Below are 22,663 nucleotides of genomic sequence, written 5' to 3' on the forward strand. Positions count from 1 at the left end.
TATAGTTTAAATCATAGTTTATTTCCACCATTAGCACCAACTGGAGTAGAGCCAATCTTTGCTTAATTTAGCTATTTAAAATATTATAGGCAGAAGTGTTTGAGAGTTGGATGAGCTGCTTCTATTCACATTATTTGTGAGAGTTCTGAACCAAAGTTGCAGAAATGTAATAGCTTATTCCTAATTATGTTTGAAAGCAATAACGTTTCTCTCAGTAACAAGCAAGCACACAAAGCTAAAAAAACAGGATTAAAAGTAGTCTCTAGACTATAATTATAATCTAAACATGGGAAAATTTGGGGTGGCTGTTTAATTATGATCAACGTATAACTTTTCCTTAATAAATTTTCATTTTTGCACAAAAACACAGGCTGCGTGAAACATGCCAAAAAGGGCACCCTGACCCCTTTAAGATCTGCTGTCAACCAAATAAGGATCTTGTCTTGGACAGCTGATGATTGCACAGTATAATTATAGAAACAAGGACAATTGCAATACTCATAGGCAGTAAGGAATCTGCTATTCACCAATAAGGGCCTGAGAATGATGACTCTGCTGACTTCAGCTCTTCATTGATTTCCAAAAGGGTTAAAATTTAGCAGCAGCTTTTAGGATAAACCTTTCAATAAGCAGAATTTTGGACAGGTGAGATGATCCCATAAATCTGACAACCAAATAATTATGCTTCCACATATCCCTTTACATTCTGTTTTTTCAATTCAGCCTCTATTCCAAGTAAGGAATATGTTATGATTTGAACGGGCACATATAATACAAAAAGACACAATGTTATGATTGGAACAAAATGTTGTATGAACATATATATGTATGTATAAATAAGTTATCCATGGTCTTGGAAGAGCTTTATCCACTTTTCTGGGGCTGCATATCAAGTAAATTAAATAGTCAGCCACACCTGTGCTGTGTTGGAAACACTGGGAAGAAAGTATTATTTCCTGCCTAAGGTTCCAAAATGAGAAAGTGGCTATACCTGGTGTTAGAGCTTTATTTGATTATAATTAAGAGTGCAATGCATCTAAGACAGCAAAGCACACCTGAGATGCTGATCAGTAGCTCTGATGCTGATAATGAGGCTCTGATCAGTAGCAGAGTCTCTGTCCTGCTAGGAGCAGATGTGGAGGGAGACAGAGATGCTGCTCAATTGGCATCACTCTGGCTCATGACAGCCTGATCTTGGGGCCAAATCCCTGCCAGCTGCTGAAGGTCAGTCGTGAGGAATCCTAGGGGACATCTTCCTGTTTCCAGTTTCAGGGTCTAGCTCTGTTCACTCCCAGCCTGCTCCAGGGTACAAATTGAAGTCCTGTTGAGTGGGGATAAATTTGATTCAAAAGTAGACTCCTGATCCAAACTGGATGACAGGCACTTTTGAATAGTGTGCCAAAATAGTTAAATCCTCCTAAAAGTTAGAAAAATATAACTATCCGAGTCTTTGGAGTGGTCTTGCAAGTGTAAGCTTGGTAAATTATATGGATTTACCCATGAATAGCTTCTTTGTATAAGAATAGTAAATGTGCCTCGATAGCATTTTAAATGATTTTTACTATGTATGTTCAATATTCAGTTTTCCATGCAGTATTGTGTTTCCATAGAGATCTACTCAATTTTGGAAGAAAGGGCTGCCGGGAGTTAACTGATTAATAATATTAAAATTACTTAAACTGAGAAAATTTTAAATGTTTTTTGCCTGTGAAAGCAACTCTTTATCTCACCTGGACGTGAAATAAATAAGAGATATTCTAGCATGCACTTGGGGGAGTGTGAGATACAAATCTGAAAAGCATCTAAGCCTGAGGGAAGTCTAAAGATGGATTCAGCTTATGTTACCATGAGCTTTCTTAGTAAAGCCAGGCCTCAAGAGAAGATGTGTTGTCTTGGAGTCAAAGCAAACAGGGAAGGTCACTGAGGAATGCTTAAGGAATCTAAACCTGGAAGAGACAGTCCCTCATTTCACCAGATCCTGGTCCTGACTAACATGTAGTAAAATGTTGTTCAGCAGTAAGAAAGAAAAGAGGCAACAAGACAGAGCAGAGGGAATAAATGCAATGAAAATCTGGCGTAGAACCAGCGAAGTGGTTCTTCAGGGTTTCACGTTGAGAGTGGTTCTGAATGTGGGAGCCAGAGGAAAATGCCTGAATGGCAATGAGGCCATGAAAGTAGAAGTAAATATGTAGCAGATGGGAAAAAAATTGGGGAAAACAAGCGCTGGAAGCTTTGTTTTATCAGGAAGGGGAACACCAGGGGAAGAAAATTATTTTGCTGAAGGTGTATAATTACAATGATATATTGTGAATATTAATAATTTATAAATTTTGTCTTTCTGCTAAGTGGTTTGTAGCAGAAAAGGGTTACTGTCTAATTAGGTTTAGTAGAAGCAAAAACCAAATAGTTTTAAGATCAAGCATCATTAATTCACACAAGAAAAAAAATGCAGTATGATTACTGTGATAGCAAAGGCTGATTTTTAGTCAGCTTGAAATGAAAATTTAGGCCAGTATTTCCCTATTCATGGACCTAATGAACTATTAATACTACCTTAGCTTCTTTTGCAAGGGCAGACCAGCTCTTGCCTAAACCAAAATTTTAAATGAGCTTATTTATTCCTGTGCATTGTGTCTGTCAAAAAAAATTCTTCATTTTTAAATTCAAATGAAATTATATTATATATATTTGAATTGAATATTAAATTTATTCAAATTTTCTCATTTACTTCTTTGGATGTAGCAAAAGCCTTTTTCACATTCCAGTAACTCAGAAAACTGTTTTTATCTGCTTCTCCTTATGTATGTGAACTAATTCTCATTACATTTTAAACTGAAAAAAAATTAGCAGCGAAAGTACTGGATACAATGCACAGATATGATGGACTTTGAATTATTTTGTTGTTTTGTATAAGCTATTTTTTCCTCACTGGGAACAGAAAATATCCCACAGGCAAAACCAGTATTTCAATATAATTTTCCTTCGAAAAGGAACAAAAAGTTGAAATATCACCTTTTTTTTTCAAAATGAAATGTTGCAAAATAATTCAATTTGGAAATGTCTATGTTTAGTTTTGACTTACTAAATCAAAATGTTTTATTTTCTTGAACTGAACCCAAATGCTGTGTTTCAAGTCAGTTCAGCATTGAGTTGTTTTGGCCTATTGTGCCTCATGGGAATCTGAGCAGTGCCCCCCGTTCCAGCAGTTCCCAGGCTTTCATATGGGCCAGGCTTCTTGGCAAACTCTCTCCCATTGCACCACAGCATGTGACTCTAATGATGAAGAGCCATATGGCTCGGACAGAGGGGAGCTCATGGCGCATAATGGGACACGCACTTCAGGAAAAAGACTCTGCATTTTCTCTCAAAAAGCATTTGACATGATTGCCAGCCCACATTCTTCAAAAGCCGTGTTGCTAGAAAGGCTAGAAATGGAGGAGCTGGTTTGCAGGTATACTGCTGAAAAACTTGTGCCCATGAAAAGACGTGGAATTCCAAGAGTTAAGAAAGAGGACTGCTTTCATGTCTGTTATAACTCCTTTTAGATGGGGAGGAAAGTGGCCCCTGCATATCTTGACAACACAGTAGAGAGGACTGCAATCTACAGAAGTCAAGGGGAAAAAATGTGATAATAGAACAGATGGGGAATGTGTTCCTATGGTGACTAGATACACTATATTTTCTGCTAAGATATACAAATGAAAAGTAACGTGAACTGCAGCAAGGAAAGACCAAACACTGATTCTTCCTAGGTTATAACTATAGCTGGGGTGCTGCTAATAGTGATAGTCATTATTAAAAGCTATACATCTATTTCTTGTTTAATATACAGTATATTATGTTTACCAGAAAATATGAACTAGACAAAAGAAAGTGTAAAATTAAACCATTTTGTATTTTGCTTTCAGATGCCCCACCAAAAAAAAAAAAAAATTCGGCAGTAAAGATCAGAGCTGTAGTGCTTTCAGTTACCCACACAAGTAGATGGAAATATCTGGACTTAGAGACATAGAGAGAGAGAGGATAGGATATTAAGAGATTTTTCATTAAGTTGAAGGAAGATACATTGTCAAAGGGATCAGAAGGTTGAAGAGGCAAGGTTTAAGAAGGTAGGAAATGTCAGAATCATGGTTGACAGAGACCTTATTTCTGTCCTTTGCGATATAAATCAATGACACTCTTTTTCTCCCCTTAAAAAAAAAATCTTTGCAAGCAAAATGTTACAGCTTTAACTGCAAAAGTTTTCTCTGCATAAACCTTGTCAGATTATGTCTTCAATGGAAACATCTATTCTGACACTTACAAAATCTAAAAACCCTTTGGATGAGTTCATGCTGTTTTTTTAAAAGCTACAAAACCTCTTTTTCAGAGATACAGGGTGATATCTCAGCTTCTCAGGCTTTATTTCAGAAGAGAGAAGTTCCTTCTTCTGTCCTGCTTTGGCATGCACATGCAAAACCAGTTGCACAGAAATTGGTCATCTGATGTTCAAGGCTCTCTGAAGAACTGGGTTGCCTTTTTATGCATATTACGTGACTAGTCTTGGCATTGTCTTAATGACATTAGTAATGTTTTGATATATGATATGCAGTGATATACTTCCTATATAGTAGAAATAATAATGATGATATAATAAAGTGGGGAAAGATCTGCTTGGCAAGTGAAACTAACTAAAATAATCTTACAATCATTAAGAAGCCTCTGCCGGGTTATAGTGGAAACATGAATAAAATTAAAAGACACACTCAGTGATATTTTCCTGGATGAGTCACTGAGAATGTGAGTGAATAGTAAGGGACTGGGATTATTGGGGGATATCCAGCTATTCATTTTGCCATGAGTCTGAGACAACTCAATGCAAATGAAAGGCATGCTTGCCTCTGTGATGGTCTGTAACTGGCTTGACTCGCAAAAAGAGCTATAAATTATGTTGAAGAATGCCAAATGTATAGCTCTGTGATTTCAGTGGTATAGGAAGGAAAGTAAGTCAATAGTAAAAAAAAGCCCGTTTTGTTTTGCTTTCACCGAGACAAGTACAGATGTAGTATGCTCTTAAATTCTTCTCCTCAGAAATGCAAATTATTTTATCTGACTGCCAAGGAAGGTTCCAATTATCAAGTCAGATTGAAAAAGTCACATTTGCTCTCCCACAACCCCTTATGTTTGCTTTTCTCTAAACCTGCCTCAGCTGCACTTGCTGGGTAGTAGTAAAGGAGCTTGTCTGTAATTACAAAGGTGTTAATTTCAGCATTGCGTGTACTTTTTCCTTTTACTAGATTGGCATGAACGTTTCACACTCTAATGCGTGCTGTAATTGGAACAAACTGCAACACCTACTACTAAAAAGTGAGCTCTTTGTAGCCATTGCTTGTCCCTTGCATTTAAAATTCCCTAGCCACACTTTTGCCTCCCAAGATGCCTTTGAAGGCAGATTTATGTGTTTTAAGTACAATTCAAGCATATTGCAGGCACAGCAGGAGATTGTAAACAATCAGAAACTGAATTGGGGGAAGTCCTCAGAATCTCGGTGTGGCAGAATCTGAAAAACACCTGCAGCTTAAGTGTTTGCAGGTATATCATGGAAAATTCAGCATTGCCAATAGATGTTACTGAGGAGTATCAGGCAGAACACAGAGAGCAGTGTGAGCAGCTGCTATGGATGCTCTCCTTGTACATGAATCACCATTGTTGAAGACAGGGCTTGACCAGCTCCTAGAAGATTCATACACTTCTTTATTATCATCTTTATTTGGTATGGCTGACTTCACAAGAGGGTATCTCCAGGCAATAGGGGAAACGAAACTCTGATTGTATCTAAAATTCAGTGATTACATATGTATCTAGATGGACTCCCACTTGCTAATTCTGTATTAAGCATCTGTTATAAAATTACTGGGTATATGTATTATACAAGGCTCATCTCTCTTGGAGTATCAGGTTCAAAATTATACACAGTATGTAGCCAGAGACAGAAAAAACATTACTTTTTCTCACCTCTTTCTGCACAAAGAAAAGTCTCTTTTGTCCTTCTGCATACATCTAGGACCACCCTCCTACTTGAAGAGGAAACACTGATGCAAAATCTGGATATGTTCTCAGTGTTAGTTGTTGACTAGGCTGAGCACCGCGGTCATTGAACAGCAATAGCCTCGGCAGCACTTAGATCTATTTTCCTTTTCAAAAATTGTCTTGAGCGATAACACTTGTTTAAAGACAAGGGCCACTGTCATTAGGTAGCTCCCACTTCAGCGATATGACCTAACAGGTAAGTATTTGCTCTTCATTTTCTTTCTAATTTGTTGCATCATTGGTGCAATTCTGCACCAGGGGTATGCAATTTTTTTTGACGCTGCAGGCATGACTTTCCCTTTCTCCTGACAGACGGAAGTCTGGATGTCTTGCACTGGGCAAGGGAGCTGAAATCAAGCCTCCCTTTTCCTGGGAAAGTGCTTTAATCACTAAGTAACCATCACTAATCATGCAAAGAGTGAAGGGTTACTCTTTCTGAAATTATTTTACTTAGTAAAAATGTCTCTGGTGCTCTGCTTTGTGCTAAGCCTGCTGCTGCTGACAAAGTGTTTTGGGATTCCTCAGCCAGTATGTAAAACACCCGGGCTCTCAAGGAACTTCCAGATATCCTAAACTGTTTTAGAGATAGGCTCAATCTGACTAAGGTTATGATCCATGTAGACATGAATAATAGGAAAATGTAGGATGTGCAATGATTAAGGTTGGTTGTTTTGGACATGGAAACCTAATCTCTCCCTAAATTGCATGCTAGACTCAAATGCTTTTCATGACTCTTAAAGTGAGTGTTTGGCAAATTACTATTACCACTATTATTTTTTGGAAACACTGCTGAAGAAAGTCTTGTTTTACTGAAGTGGCAGTGGGACCCTCATTCAAGACTTCAGGGAGCTGATAAAACCACGGGTAAAGTTCCTAATAAGAAGTTTTTACCCAAGACAACGCTTCTATCTAAACCCTCTGGCTTTCTTCAGCTGTCCCCTAGTCTGATCGATTGGTCCTTCAGGCTTAACCCAGGCTCATTTTCTAGACCCCGATTTGTATGACCGCGATTTTGTCTTTTCCAAATACACGAGCAGCTGCAGGCTTCCCATCTAGAAACTCAGAGCTAAGGAACAGAATCACTTTAACAACTGCTGCTACAGCTGGATAAGTCTAAGGAGATGCACCTTTAAATTGTATAGGCCCCAAGGAAATACAAAGTGCTAAAATCAGCCTGGTTTATTTTAAATAATTTTGCCTTAAGAATCATTCAAGAAACAAGACAGGTGGAACCATTCTTGGAGACTTCTAAAAGTTGGACTGTGAAACACGACATTCAATATTTCAAACAGGGTGTTGCAGAAGTGAACTTGTTCTGTTTATCCTTCCAAATGCCTAGTTGTATCCTCTGAAATCCTTCTGGAAAGTCTGTAGAGAATATCAGGAAATATTGGCTATGCCTGAAACCCTTCTAAAATGCTGTACTATTCCACTAAATGTTTATCTGGGGCTGTGAACCTCAAGAAGGTTATTTTAAGTGGTTGAAAATTTATAGTTTCCACAGAAGATGAAAAACATTGTCTCTCAGTCTCTATATCTCAGAAATGAAATGTAGAAGACGTGACAGAATGGTCATTAGTCTAAAAAGAATAATTTTTTAAAAAATTAAAATAAATTCAATCCAAATATTGATTTAAAGAAAACAAAAACATCTAACAGGAAAAAATTTGCTTGTCCTGGAAGGCTTAAAAATAGTTCTGTACTTCAAGGAGATTAATGAAAACTTGCAAATTTTCTTCAAAAGCCTTTGACCCCCATTTTAACACTCTCTTCCCCAGCAGAATTTATTTGCAAAATTGACATTCTATTATGAAGCCTAATTATACAAAGTTACTGCTGGCTTAGCTGTTATTTTTCTTCAGAGGCTCTAGGATTGTGTGTCTTAATGGCAGCGAGATTCCTCTCTCTCTCCCAGTGGTGGTGTTTCAGAAGGAGCTCTGACACCAGTATTTACATACATCACTGAATGGCAAAGGCTGTGTGCCTTGCAAATGGAAGAAGTTGCTTTATGGCTATTCATAAACGACCTATATGACTGATGTACATGACAAGCAATAATTGACAGCATTTTACTGTTGATATATTGTTCCTGGTTTAACTTTGTTTTAATTTTTCTTCATGGTTAAAATTAGATTATGCCAAGTTTACATTCCCATTTAAGATAAAAGTAACCAACAAGAAAAGGGTTTTGTTTTTGCTCCTTAAACTCCCTCAAACCTCCTAGGTTAAGTCATGGAAACCTATAAAGCTCTTGTAGTGAAAACATCTACACATTGCATGTTGCTGGATTTGTTGAGGTAATTTGATATGATGTATGTTCTGCAATGTGTGACTAGATCTCATATGAAGTTTTCAAACAGTAAGCTCAAATGAACATTTTAAACATTTTAAATTAACATTTTAAAACATATTAGGCTCCAGAAGCATATATCTATTGCAGTCTTTGCCATTCCAGTTGATATAAAGAACGAATATTTGAGAAAAAGTTAATGTCAATACTCTGTTCAGTAAGTTGACCATTTATTCCACCTTTATTTTTTACCATTTTGTGGAATTTTATCATAAAAACACTGGGAAAATCCAGTTTGCAGTATATGTGAGCTAATTAGGTAAATAATAGACAAAATTAGGAGGAATATTTAGTTATACAGAATTGAAAAATAGGGTGAATGCGAACGCTGTCTGGTATTAAATTACCCTCATCATTTACAAAACACCTGGATGGGTTCAAAAAGTAAAGTAAGGCTGAGCAAAATATGAATTAATGAATAACACATTTCCATGATAGAATGTTTTTGACTACTATATAGACCTATAAATAAAACATGTTATGTGCATAGTTGGCACCCACCAATTGGCTAATGTTAATGTAAGTAGACACAGATTTCTAAAGTCTTTTTATATAAAATGTGGCTAGTTTCTGCTTTCTATGCTATGTTAATGAATGCCAGGGAGACTATCGGCTGTATTTTAACTTTTTGTTTACTTCGTCAGACTCATGCTGAGAGAGCAGTAAGTGCCATTCCCATAGCATAGGGCTTGCCACATGTACTTAAAAGGTCCATACTTGCACAATTAATCACATTTTAAAAATTATTTGCTTTCCCACATTGAACACAATAGGCCTTTGTTACATTTAACACACAAAAGAAATGCGCTAGCTGCTAAAATATTGTGATCACATAGCATTGGCTACAGTAAATCACTAATTTTTAATATGTCTGAACTGCTACAGGCTCCTGATTATCTAAGATGGTGAAGGATAATCTCCTGGAAGAAGAGAGTAGGTGTTCTAGAAGCTTTTTATAAGTGGAAAGCTGCAGAGAAGTTCTAGACAAGGAAAGTAATCACTGGGAGTTGAGAAAACATACTTATCTCAAATGTTTCAGTATCATCAGCAAAAAAAAAACCCACAAGCAAAATAAAAATGGCAAAACAATGACAAAAAGCAAGTGGACTGAATTAAGATATAGAATAGGTCATGTATGGCAATAAATAAATGTCAGTTAATCCAGAAGTTACGAGTGGATCTGGGATAGAGAACCTGAAGGGGTTTCTGTGATTGTTAACATTCAGTAGCAGAAGATTAGGACAAGCCTAGGCTGCATTCTTCCCATATTGGTGAGAGGAAGGATCATCCATGCCTCCCTTTCTTGAAAAGGTAGAGAAGCAGAAGAAGATCATAGCACAATTTCCACTGTAAGAGAAACGGCACTGGGAGAACAAGGAGCATGGTGGAAGCAGTAGCTGACAGTGCCACATTCTGCACCTGACTGACTTGGCTTGGAATAACAATAAGCACAAAGGGTACTCTTCACAAAGCAGTTTCTCTGCTCTTAGCCAAGCCTAGGGAGAGGTTATATTGGAAGAAATTTGATTAAAAGACTGATAGGCTAGTAAGAAGCTCATAGCAAAATGGTACCACTAATCACAAGAAAGAACTCCATGAACCCTCAGAAAAGAAATCCAAGTATATATGGCAACATGGAAAGAATTTGATTTGCATCCATGAGAAGACATTTTTGTCCTTTTAGATAAAGTATTGGACCTCTATTGGTGTATACTTTTAGTATCATTGTGGAGCTTGGATTTTTAGATGTTACAGAAGAGTAAAGACATAACTTACTGCAGCATCTGCTGCTGGATGCTGGAACCTGCTTTCACCTTGCCCGCAAGAGTTGATACAAGTGTAACATACTCAGTTGTCAGTGCAGGTAGCAAAAACATTGTTAATTACATGAAATATGTGCATGGTTAAATGAACTACTGAGATGTCAGCTTTAGACTGGCCACTGATTTGGAAAAATGCTGGACATTATCACTGGTTACTCAAGTATGTTCTTCTAACATCTTATGTTTTTTGTCAGAACCTATGACAGCAATGCCCCATATAATGAATCCTAAATCTTCAAATTAAGGAATATTATTTCCAGGCTAACAGACTGTACACAAACTATATCTGTGACTGAAATCTTGGGCACATTCTACTGCTAACTGTGTGAAAACCCAGTCAGATAACACCGCAACTACTCAATTTACCATGGTTGCATAGTGTCTGAGCAAAACAGGAGCAGAAATCAGAGATTTCTAAATCAGATTGACAGCAGCTAGTTTTCCTTACAAGTAAAAAATGCTCCAACCTTTTCTCAAAATCTCTATTAACATCATTGGGTGACCTTCCATATTAGATGAGAACGGGGGAGAATTTGAGTTTAGTTGCTGAGAAAAGGAGAAAGAGTAAGGTAGAAGACAGAGGACAGACACTACGTGGACTATCAAGGAATACTGGTTTAAACTGAATGCAAACTCCTAACCCAACCTGACAGAAAAGTTGTTTTCTGCCTTCTCAAAGTGGCAAGCAGTCCATCAAACATATTTGAAATCCTGTATTAAGAAAATGTGGTGAATATTTGAGTTTGGCCAGGTTTTCTACTCTGTGTAAATGAGAGGTAAGACTGAACAGCAAAGCAGTATTCTTTGAAAGGTTCCTGTGAATTTACTATGAAAGCACTCTCCAAAGGGTTATGAGAACTTAGGGATCCATTGCAGCACTGTTCACAATGACCCTTTCCATTATTTTATGGAACATATGGACCTGGCTGTCAATTTTAATAGGGACAATTACTTTGTTTAACACAGAAATGTATCTTTAATGGCCAAACCTGTAGCTGTGAGCCTTCTGTAAAAGTTTCAGGCAAAGACATTTTTGGAAATACACTTGAATTAAGTTCAAATCCTGGAAAGGATTGAATGTCAAGCAAATTTTTAAATTTATAAACTACCCATGTGCCCATGGATTATAAGATTTCCTGATACCATGGAACAATGGAGTTATAAGAAAGCACAAATTGATTTGGCCAGTATCTACAGGGAGAAGGCTTTTTTCACTTTATTTTACTGACTGAAGGATGGGATCAGGAAGCAGGACATAGTGAATTCTATTTTCAGTTCTGCTGGTCATGTATTGTTTGACTGCACGAGCCACAGCCAGGTTAGCAAGGCTCAGTTTTCTCTAGCTGCATTCAGTGTAGACCCATAGTAGCATTCTGACAAGCCTGTGGTCCTGGTACAGCCCAGCAATCAGATTCAGGCTCTGCAGCCAAGCTGGTTCATTCTCCATCCAGAATTGTGTGGTCACCAGGGGAAATATTGCTCTTGGAGTCACAAGAAGCTTCTGTAGCTGCAGGTCCCCAGTGGCTCATGGAGTTTATTTTCTTTTTAATTTAGTGTGGTCTGGCAGCCATGGAGGCTTCATTCACCTGGGTCAAGCCCTTAATGATGCAGGGAGTAGTACTGAATTGATTAGAAGCCATCGCCCAGAATTCACGCCCGGTTTATTGGCAGTGGTGAAGTCCTCAGAGAGTAGTAAACCCAAAGTCTAGTGTGCTGTTTAGGTTCCCCACCAGCTGCATCAAATAGGCCATCAAATTAGTTTGATTTTTTCCTCCATTATTTTACAGTGTTTACTTCCCGGAAGGCATTATCTTCAATAGGATCTACACTAACTCTTTTAGATGAGTTCTCATACTTGTTACTTACTGCTCACAGATCCATTTGCATTTAACAGAGAACCATCAGTAGGATTTATTAACAATTCAATAATGTAGGATCAGTGTTTTAGCTTACTTTGTTTGTTGTGTGTTTGATTTCATTACACTTTAGTAGTGCTGCAATAAAGAAAGCATCCTGGTGCTTTTTCTATTTGTTTTATTAAACCTCTTTGCTGCAGGGTATTTGGCAGTTGTCATATAAGTTCCCTTTTAATATACCAGCTGTACTTCATGCTTATTCATTTCCTCTATCCTTAAACGTTCCTCAATAAACTAACAAACTACTTATTAGTAGTAACTTAAAATGTAAAATTTGTATGCTCCCTTCAGTGCATTGGAAGCTGCTACAGCTTGGTTTTCTTTCTGATGACAAAGTCCCAAATTTTAGAAACACAGTAAATGAGTTTTTAAAAACATCAAAATGTACACTGTTACATATGCACATACAGCAGCTACACTTGCTTTTTTGGAGCAGATAGACTAAAATATTTGGAAGTCCTTCACTGGACTCTTCTTTCCTTATTTTCAGCATTATTTACATGTGTCAACATGGCTTCTACATGAATAAGCATGTATTAAACAATTTTGAATAGATATGTATAAATAATTTTTATTAAAATAAATGCAGAATTCCTCTGGTGCAAATTAGTCTGGTCTTTATGTCTATAGGGAGTGTTTATGCTCTTTATACAGTATTTCACACAAATGCAGTTATGAGGTGGATAAGATACTTCTGTAAATAAAGTAATAATTCCCATTATAATAGTATTTCCCTAATATTTGAGGCCTGTTCTATGAAAGTCTGCCCTCTGCAGAGGCTGAGCTTTAGGTCAAAAATACACTGCTGAGGGCCACCTGAGCACCTGCCTCTCCTGCTGAAATGTACTCAGGTCCCACCCAGCAGCCCCATGTGCCAACTTTGAACTTTCCAAAATATAAAAATATTATAGGTATATATATAATGATTTCTCTATTTATTCTAAAAGTCCTTGAAACACTCTGAAACGCAAATTGTTTGGTAGCCCTATCAAATACAACCCACATTTATATACAAGGAGCATGGCCTGTCTTAAGCTATTTTGGCCATTACCTTCTAAACCTTCTAATAGAATGAGTCTTTCTTAACTCTTTGCCTAGGTCAGCCTACAACCACTCTGAAGCCACCCAAAGCACTGGACAAGGTAGATATCAAAATTGGTCCCTGGCTCTCAAACTTTTTCATGAAACTCTGCCATTCTAAACTCTTTCAACAAAACAGGATGGTTCTGATGACAATTCCTACAGAATAGCTCACCCACTGTTCACCCACCTGACAACAGTTTTAGTTCCTTCATGTTTCACTGTTTGTAGAACAATACTTGAGACCACGCCAAAAACTTCACTATCTTAAATCTGTATATCTACTGCTCATTCCTATCCAATGCCATTAGCAGAAAGAATCAGATTAATATTTCTTGACAGTATTTAATCTTGACAGTATTTATTCTTGACAAATCCTTACAAGATGCCTCCTATAATCTTGTACTTTTATTTCTGCTTATAGACTTTATTGAGTCTGGTATTTTCAGGAAATGGAAGTCAGGTTGGTTGGTCTATAAGTACATAAAGCCTCATGCTTAGAAATATAGCTAGCACTGTGGACTTAGGCCCAGCCATTGCAGTGAGTTTCAGTATCTGTGAAGACTTGAGATGGACACAGAGTCCTGAAACCATAACACACTGGTGTGATCAAAACCCAGTATTTTATCCTCACCCCTGGCCATTCAGCCATGCAGACATTCCCTGTGCCTATCTGCTTCCCCCCCCCCTTCCCCCACCACGTCTGCTTTTGCCTAAGGCAATTCCCTCTGCCCTACCCAGGAATTACCTTAAACCTGTTTCAGAGAACATTTATGTAGGATAGTTGAAGACAGTATAAAGTCTCCATCCTCCTTAGAGGATTCATTTTTACTTCTGGGTTTTTCCCCTTCCCTTCCCTTCCCTTCCCTTCCCTTCCCTTCCCTTCCCTTCCCTTCCCTTCCCTTCCCTTCCCTTCCCTTCCCTTCCCTTCCCTTCCCTTCCCTTTTCTCAATTCTTTTTGCTTTGTGGAAGACCAGGATCAGAAAATGCCGTATCTCCATATGAACTGAAAGTAATGACTATCCATGTTACTCTTCCTTCCAGGAAAAAGGAATTTTGTTGTCTCAGGCAGTCTGCCAGGAAAGACCAAGCTCCACTCTACTGAAAACATCACTAAGGACAGAGAACACTCAGTTGCTGAGGAACAGAGAGGGAAAGCATCAAGGGAGAGGCTGCAGCTTTGAGAGGCAAGGTGACCTCTTCAGCATCTTGGATCCATTTCTTCAAATTGTATAGAAAGAGGGCAACTTTAAATATTCAACTGTGTGCCAGTGAAGAAAACTGAAAATTAGGGTGATGCTTGCTACAATCCGTTTTGGTGAGTGGGAAACAGAGGAAAGAGGGAGGCATGGGATTAGGCTGCTGCTGGGCCGGTGACTGTTCATTCTATAGCCTTGTTTAGGATCTTTTCTTAGGGGAAACCATAATGTATTTGTTATAAGTATTTACGATAAAGAAGCTGCGGAACAATAAGTAATATCCCTGTGTATTAATGTTATAAAAAACTAGTATATTTCTTGTTTAACCTCATTGCTCCTCAGTTGCTTCTAGACAGAAACAGGGAACAATGATCAATGAGTTGCTTTGCTAATCATTTAATAAACATCCTTAACCTAGCCTTAAATGAATAAATGACTAGTGAAATGACTGGAGCAAATGTCATCAATCAATCTCATATACTCAATATGTAAGCTGTTTCAATGGAGAAAAACATATGGTTGTAGTTTAAAAAGAAAATCCTTTGCAAAACTTTGTACAACGTTGCTTAAATCGAAGCTAATCTTTGACATAATCCAATATGAAGAGAGTGAGAAAGATTTGTTTCCTTCCAATGTGATTAGAAAGTCAGGCTTTGAAAGAGATATTTTCCAAGTATTTAGTAAGTCACGGTAAAGTACTTTGGTGTGGAAAAAAGTAACAGGGGGAAAATTTAAATAATATGTAAAACTTTCTATGGTTAAGAAAATTAGTGTGATTGAAAAATTACCTCCTAAGAAGCAAGAGCCCATAATATCTGCTATCTAGAGTGTTTGAGGTCTAGGAATGCCAGTTACCACTAAAGATTTCGACCATCACAACGCAGGGAGTTATATAAAGCTCTGTAGAAAGAATTGCCTGTAGCCTGGGCTGCAGCATCGGTAGGGAGGCTGGCATCAAGGCTTTCCATGTCGCCACTGCCAGGACAGAAGTAGGAATATGTATAAGATACTTTGCACTCTCTCCAAAACTGCTTGTCACCAAGGCAAGGAGAGTCAAGCACAGCATGCTACCCATGGGACTTACTGGAAAAGGCAAGAAAATCCACACTGGCTTATGAAGCAAAACTGGAATAGCATTTTTCCAGGCAGATCATGGTGTTTTCATGTAAAAAATTCTTAATTTCACTTAAAATATAAAGTGAAAGCATCAGTTTAGCACTTTCCTCAGTTTTTGTGGAATGGAAAGTATTTTTCGTGAGCATCTGAACTCATTTCTGCTCCCTTCTACTCTCAAACTTTATAGCCCAAGTGAATGATATGTGGGAAACAGTTTTGAATGTAGGTATTTCTTTTGTCTTTGTTTGGAAATGAAAGGAAACCAAATTAGAACTGAAATATGCAAAAAATGGATATAAAAACTGCAGTTGTGTGATATATGATGTGCTCTGAAAATGACCAATATTTATATGTGCTCTACTGAGAGTTATGCATCAAAGTTGATGAGGAAATTTCCTTTACTATCAAAGGGAATGCCTTTTAGGATACAATCTCATAAACTGATTCATGCTTTCTTTTTAAACTGCTATTCTTAATTTTATCATAGCATTTTTTTGGGTATTTTCCCATCTATATATATCCTACACTGATAATCTAAACAGCAGACCAATTCACGTAGTTTAAATTAAAACTTCATTTATAAGAACAGAATATAAGAATTGTACACAATTTAAGTGCTTCTCTGAAAATACGAAAGCAAAAGATATTTTAACCAAAAAAATCCTCTGTGGTGCTCCTGCCTTCAAGTCCTCATCTTGATGTTGACAACGTGTAGTGTATAAAACAGAAAACGAAAAGTTGTCACCAGTGTTAGTTCTGCAAGATTTAGTGCTGCAGTGAAACAAACAGCAAAGCTGATTTGACTAAAAGCAAATGTCACTTCATCATACCAGATCAGTGAAATCCTAAACAAAAAATAAGGGGTTTAAATCTTAGCATTATTACAGGCCAAAGTTAGTTAATTTCCTGCTAAAACTGATTTACCTCCTAAGTAATTTGAAAATAAGATAGTCACATACCTAGGCCACTCGGGTTTTATTTATCGAAATCAATCAATATCACTTTTAAAAAATACCTAATTAATTTTTAATCTGGTATTAGCTGTCGAGAAAAGTGTTCCATTGTGCCTGACATCAAATAGTAAGAAAAAGTAATAGTTTTATTTTAAATAAATCAAGTGGTCATCATTAGAGAAAACCGACAATAAACATTAGAGAAAACAGACAGTCATCTTAAATAGAGCTATTTTAAAATCTGTAAATTTGAGAAACACAAAATTGAAAAAGAAGATGAAAAGGAAAATGGTCTGTTTCTTCTAAGCTCATACAACCGTGAAAAGCAATATAATTCATGTGTCAATTTACAAGTTTCCTTCCTGTCTCACGTTTAGCTGGAGACACAAGTTCTCAGTTTCTTGGGGTTTCAGATTATAACTTTTCACACAGAAATAGGATTTATAGCTTTCTTACAAACAAGAATAACATGTAAATTAGAATGCTTTAGAGAAATACAAATACTCGTGAATGTCCTAAATGCTTGAACTACCTTGGTGAACTTTGGAAAGCTCTGGAAATCATGATTAATGTCTAATCAGAGTCATTGTAAAGGGAAAACTGAAACCCACAGGCTCTATTCAGAACTTTCTGGCATTCCCCAGGTTGGGAATGCCATCGTAATTGTTGCTTGCTTAAGTGAAGAACCTTCTCAGGAGTGTTTGGGAGCAGGGCTGTCTGCCACAGCTAATAACTCACTCAGTATCTACCCTTCCAGAATCGTAATGCTGCGGCCCCAACCGCGCGCCTGCTCTGTATGACAAAGGGGCTGATGAATGGTAAGAGCGGGCAGAAATGGTAATGAGCCCTGGGACTCGGGGGGACACTACCCACCTTATGTGTTGGAAGAATTTATGAAGATAACATGACATACTAATATATTTTTACAGCCCAAACAAGATATTTTATGCCAGCTGTGGGATCCACACATAGTTTATCAATATAACTTCCAAGACCTTTCCCCTTTTTTCCTCTGCGCTTGAACATTGTGTTATTTTCAAATTAAGTAAAAGTAAGTTGCTAAATAGAAAGCTTGCTAGCATTTTACTTCTTTTTTCCTATCTTTTTATATCCATTTTGTACAGTCACATAGAAAGTAGAGTTCTTTTCATGCATAAAATATCTTCCTTGCAATTATACTCTCTTTATCCTGTATTACTCTCCTGGTACATTGGTGCATGCAAAATATTCTGTATAGTCATGTCATTCTATGTTGCAGAGACTCTTCAGCAACTTTTCAAAAATAGAGATAAACACCATCAGATTTGATTTTTACTATAAAATTGGTGCTGCTAACCAACCTGAAATGATGCTTGCAAAACTGTAATGCTAACATTAAATTCTTGACAGTCCTTTACTGGTACGAAATACCCGTGAACTATCTGAGGACTGTGTGAGACATAACATATTTAATTTAATTTATGCTGACCAATGAGCTCATTTTCAAGTAGTTGACTTCCTGTGTTAATAGTTTACCAGACGTAATAATTTTTTAAAATAATATTTTTAAATGCAGAAAAACTATTTGACCACTAGGCAATGAAGTACATAAAAAGTAGCCTGACATTTCTGTAGACTGTTTTCTCTAATTCACAAAACACAGAAGCTATAATTGTGCAACAGTAAGGAATTCCAGATTTCAGAATAACCATCCAAGAAATAGTGACATAAAAATCCACATCAAACTTTAAAATATGGGTTTCCTCCAAAACCACATGCATGCCAAATTTAAAGCCTTCCTAACTGCCTCTTCCCAAACCCCTGATCATTCCACACCTCTGAGACAGGCTCAAGGAACTGGGTTACACTATATAGGTCAGGGCTTTTTTGGTGTGTTTTGTGGACTTGAGCTCTGGGCATGAGTCTTCATATTTAACTATTACACAATCAAATAAAAAGTAAGGTGCTGAGTATAAGAAAAACCCTTCCAAATCTGGTTAACATACTAAATTTATTTAAATATTTATTTCCCTTTTCCTTTCCATTTCCCTTTTCTTCTATTTTCTCATAGAAAAGAGATATTAATGAAAAGAAAAAAGAAAACAGGAGAAGTTGCTATTTTGTTTTTCAGGTGGATGACAGTAAACACAGACTCTCTTTGTTTGAGTTAGATAGAAAGGACCCAAGATTTTAAACAAAGGAAATGAGTAATTCAACATGACCAGGAAAATGGATACTTTGATACATACTTAATTTTGTTTTATGGTGCTTTATAATGCACAATCAAATTCCACAACAGTAAATGTGGATTAAGTCAATGGTGAAAACAGATTGTTAATGAAAATATAATAGGTTTATGCTCATTTCCCATGAGATTACTCCTTCACTGTACAACAGGTTATAAATTTATAGTGATCTAAAGTGAAATTATATTTCTTGGAATTTTCAAAGCCAACAATGGTATTCAGGCCCAGATTTAAAGGAAACCATTAGTCTTGGTTTGTCATGTGCATCAAGGTTTAGAAGGCAGTACAGTGTTACATCAGTGAAGCCCTGCCAGATATCCCAAAAGGAAAGCTGGAGAGCCATACATCTGGCCTGCAACTTTGCCAGATACACTGTCCTGTCTGCAGCCAGGGCAGATATGGTAAAAGGCACACTTGGAACGCCTTCGCTCACACCGCAGGGGTGAGAATGTGATGGCAGAATTATACCGAGGCTGCTACAAATTTCTTCTGGGAAGAATTTCAATCGTAACTGACCATGGCCATGACCTGAATCCCACATCAAGGCTTTACCAGTGCTCAGCAGTGAGGCTACACATTTCTTAGTGTGGGATTAGAGTCCAAATACAAATTGAAATTTGCCCTGTCTTCCTCCATAACCCGTATGTTTGAACCATATTGTCAGCATCTGTTTAGATGAATCTAGTGAGTCAGGAATGGTCCAATGTAACCTTGTTTTACTAGAAAGACAGCAATTTATCAAAACTGAAATTTTTTGGCACTATGCCAGATTTTGTCATAAAGCTTTCAGGTCCTTGATAGCTTTCAGTGAGATAAAGAACCTGCAGACCTGAAATCTAGTCCATGTCACCATATTTACTGTAAACTGGGTTAAAATACTTCTTTTATTTGGTAGACAAATCCTCCTTTTTAGTCTACAAATTTTATTTAATTGAAGAAGAGTTTGTCTGTTTCTTTGTACATTCTAGACATCTGGTACACTAAATAAAAAAAAAGGCTCAATAATTCAACTGGGCTGTTGAACATATGAAAATTGTGAGCAAATGACCACTATATGTGAACAAATGAACTGCTTAAACACAGATTTCTACCAAAGCATTCCCACAGAAATTTGTGATGCCCAGTTCTCCACAGCAACATCTAGTATCCATATCCAAATGTGTTGGCTTTGGTATCTCTATACATTGCTTTGTTATACAATATTACTCTTCCCAGAGCAAAGCCACTTCATTTGAAAAACATATCTTGTGTTCCTGGATATCTGAGACTAACTTACGGGCCCCCCATCTGCATCAATGCTTCCAACTTGCAAATTCTGAGGAGCACTTTCCAGGCAATCTTGTGGGAGCTCTCTGCTGTGAGCATTGTCACAAGGCGCACTCCCGTGAGCTAGGTGAGAACCTACAGTTCTCCTATACTCACAACTTATCAAAACTGTTAAGCTCTCCCTGGCCTGCTTTCAGTCATAAATACCTACAAACTTAATTAATTTCCCTGATGTGGCAAGTGTTCCAAGAGGAAAATATTTTCAGCTCCTTCTAGTTAATTCTTTGGAGAAAGAATTATCCATGATGTTCAGCACTGCCAACAACAACAGTCTATAAACTAATAATAAAATAATAATGCACAAAACAAGAAAAAATTTGAGCATTATTTCCATGATAAACCACTTAGCAATGTAATATAAATATTACTGAAAACCTGTAATACCTCAAAAATCTTGAAGCGGCTCCCACTTTAAGATAACCATTTGAGTGAATGAAGATCATTAATTCCTGTTGATCTGTGTTTGGGTTTTTAGTGGTATAAGCTTGCTGGAAAAACGGGTCTCCCAGAAATGGGGAAGTTCACAGGTCTGGAATATACTCTTTATGTCTACCAATGCTTGCTAAATCTCAGGCACATCCAGTTAAGTCCGCACAGGTGCATTACAATAATAATTTATTGACAAATTTCCAAAGGGGTTGAAGTGCATGCTGCCATAAGCACCATTCTTGCATTTCCCTGTCCAAATCTCTCTGTGTATCAATAGCTTTAAATAGATATGTGGATTATGTCTCTCGAGCAGCCAGGAGTGTAGCTGTTTCTGTTGTGCAGTGATGCCATATGCAACATCTATTTACTTTTTTCCAAGTTTTCAGTTGAAGAAGTTTTCATATTTCTTCCTACGTGCCTCTTTGATTACTTTGTCATCTAGTGAGCTTTTAGTATTTTTTTATATTTATTCTACTGAGAACACAAGAGTTACTAATATTTCTAAGTTTTAAAATGTTTTATGCACATGTTAGGAAGGAAAAAATAATTACTTGGTATAGTTTATCAAGTGTTTATACACAGGTTTTACTCTATTTAAATATAAAAGGTAAAGATGCCTTTTGATTTCATGTATAAAAGGAAAAAAGAAAATCAATACTAAAACACCGACACACTCTTGATCTAACAGAAGAATCCTGTGCAGATCACCAGTTACTACATCTGACTATGAGAAATCTATGGTATTTTCTACCAGTTAATTGGCAGACTATTTTCTAGATTAATGGAAAGCTTTGTTTATATTCTGGGGACTACACTTTTACAATTGAATGTTATTGGCAGTGTTGAGGGTTAGTTACAGCAGGAAAAAAAGAATGTACATTGTTATAGCTAGTGTCAAGGTGAGTTCCCCAACCATAAGAAGATCCAAAGCAGAGGAAGGAACAGAAAAAATATCATAATAATTTCTATACTCACACCAAATGTATATGAAGATGCTTCTTCTCAATTACAGTGTTTGTATGTAAGCATGAGTGAGGGCACTTTAGATCTTTTGTTAGACTATATGTAGAAAAAAAAATAAAAAAGATGCTGTAGGATGCAAATTCTGTGGAAATAATTTGATAATTGTATGAAGAATTGGCAAAATTTGCCTTCTGGTGATAAACAAGCTTTAGCAATAAGGATTGGTATGGAGCACCAACAAGAATGTCAAGACTGATTGACATTATTTATTAAATAACAGGAAAACACTGTGCTCTAACAGACAATGCAGAGAATTGCAAGAGGAGTATGTATGATATGGATTCACAGCCTTAATATGTAACAGTTAAGTACAGTGGAGTTTTTCTCAGTATCTCTTAGAGAAAACTCAAGAGATACACCTCCTAGAAACAGCTAGACCATGATGCAGAATATTTTCTAGAAATTTGTAGTGGTGGCGCTGTATTGAACACAGAAGGTAATTGGCTGAGGTCACATCCAGATGGGTTTTGCCTTCAACCTTGGGGTGAAGGAGAAATGTGGAAGTCTGTATTATCAGTGTGAGAGTGTGCTCCAGTGGCACTATTTGTCATGCTTCTTTCACTCTGGATGGTCAAAATAATTTTTTGAGCTTTTGAGACCCCAGTGTTTCTCTATAAGAGTTGGATTGTGTGTGAACCCATTTCTCTCCCTGGCACTTGGTTGCTGTAGTCTGATAATACAATTTATTGTAGTATTGTGCTTTATTGGGGGGCAGAGATTTCTGCAGTGCAGTGTTGGCACTAAGAGTACCATAAAGCCAGGACTGTTTCAAAGAAAATAGTTATGTATATCTCAATCCTCCAAAAAATTGGTAACTAGCCATTCAATGAAAAAGCAAAGCTGTATTCTAAAGATTTTCAAGAATATTAGTATATATTCAAGACTATTAAGATACCCCACTTATAGTCCTAGGACAAGATTTTCAAAGGTCAAGATAAAAAATCATTGCTATCAAAATTGGATCTATATACTATTTTCAAATCTGAGAGGCAGAAATAAAGCAAATTTTCTGCAAAGCAACATTTGAGACAAATAACCTTCAACTGCTGCTTTTGAAAGAAATAATTGCTTGTTTTAGTCACTGTTTTCCTACTGTAATATGAGAATGATCTTTCAGGTAATTGTATCTTTCTGATAAATTTCTGACGTATATA

This window comes from Cinclus cinclus, chromosome 5 (genome assembly GCF_963662255.1).
Source record: "Cinclus cinclus chromosome 5, bCinCin1.1, whole genome shotgun sequence".
NCBI lineage: Eukaryota > Metazoa > Chordata > Aves > Passeriformes > Cinclidae > Cinclus > Cinclus cinclus.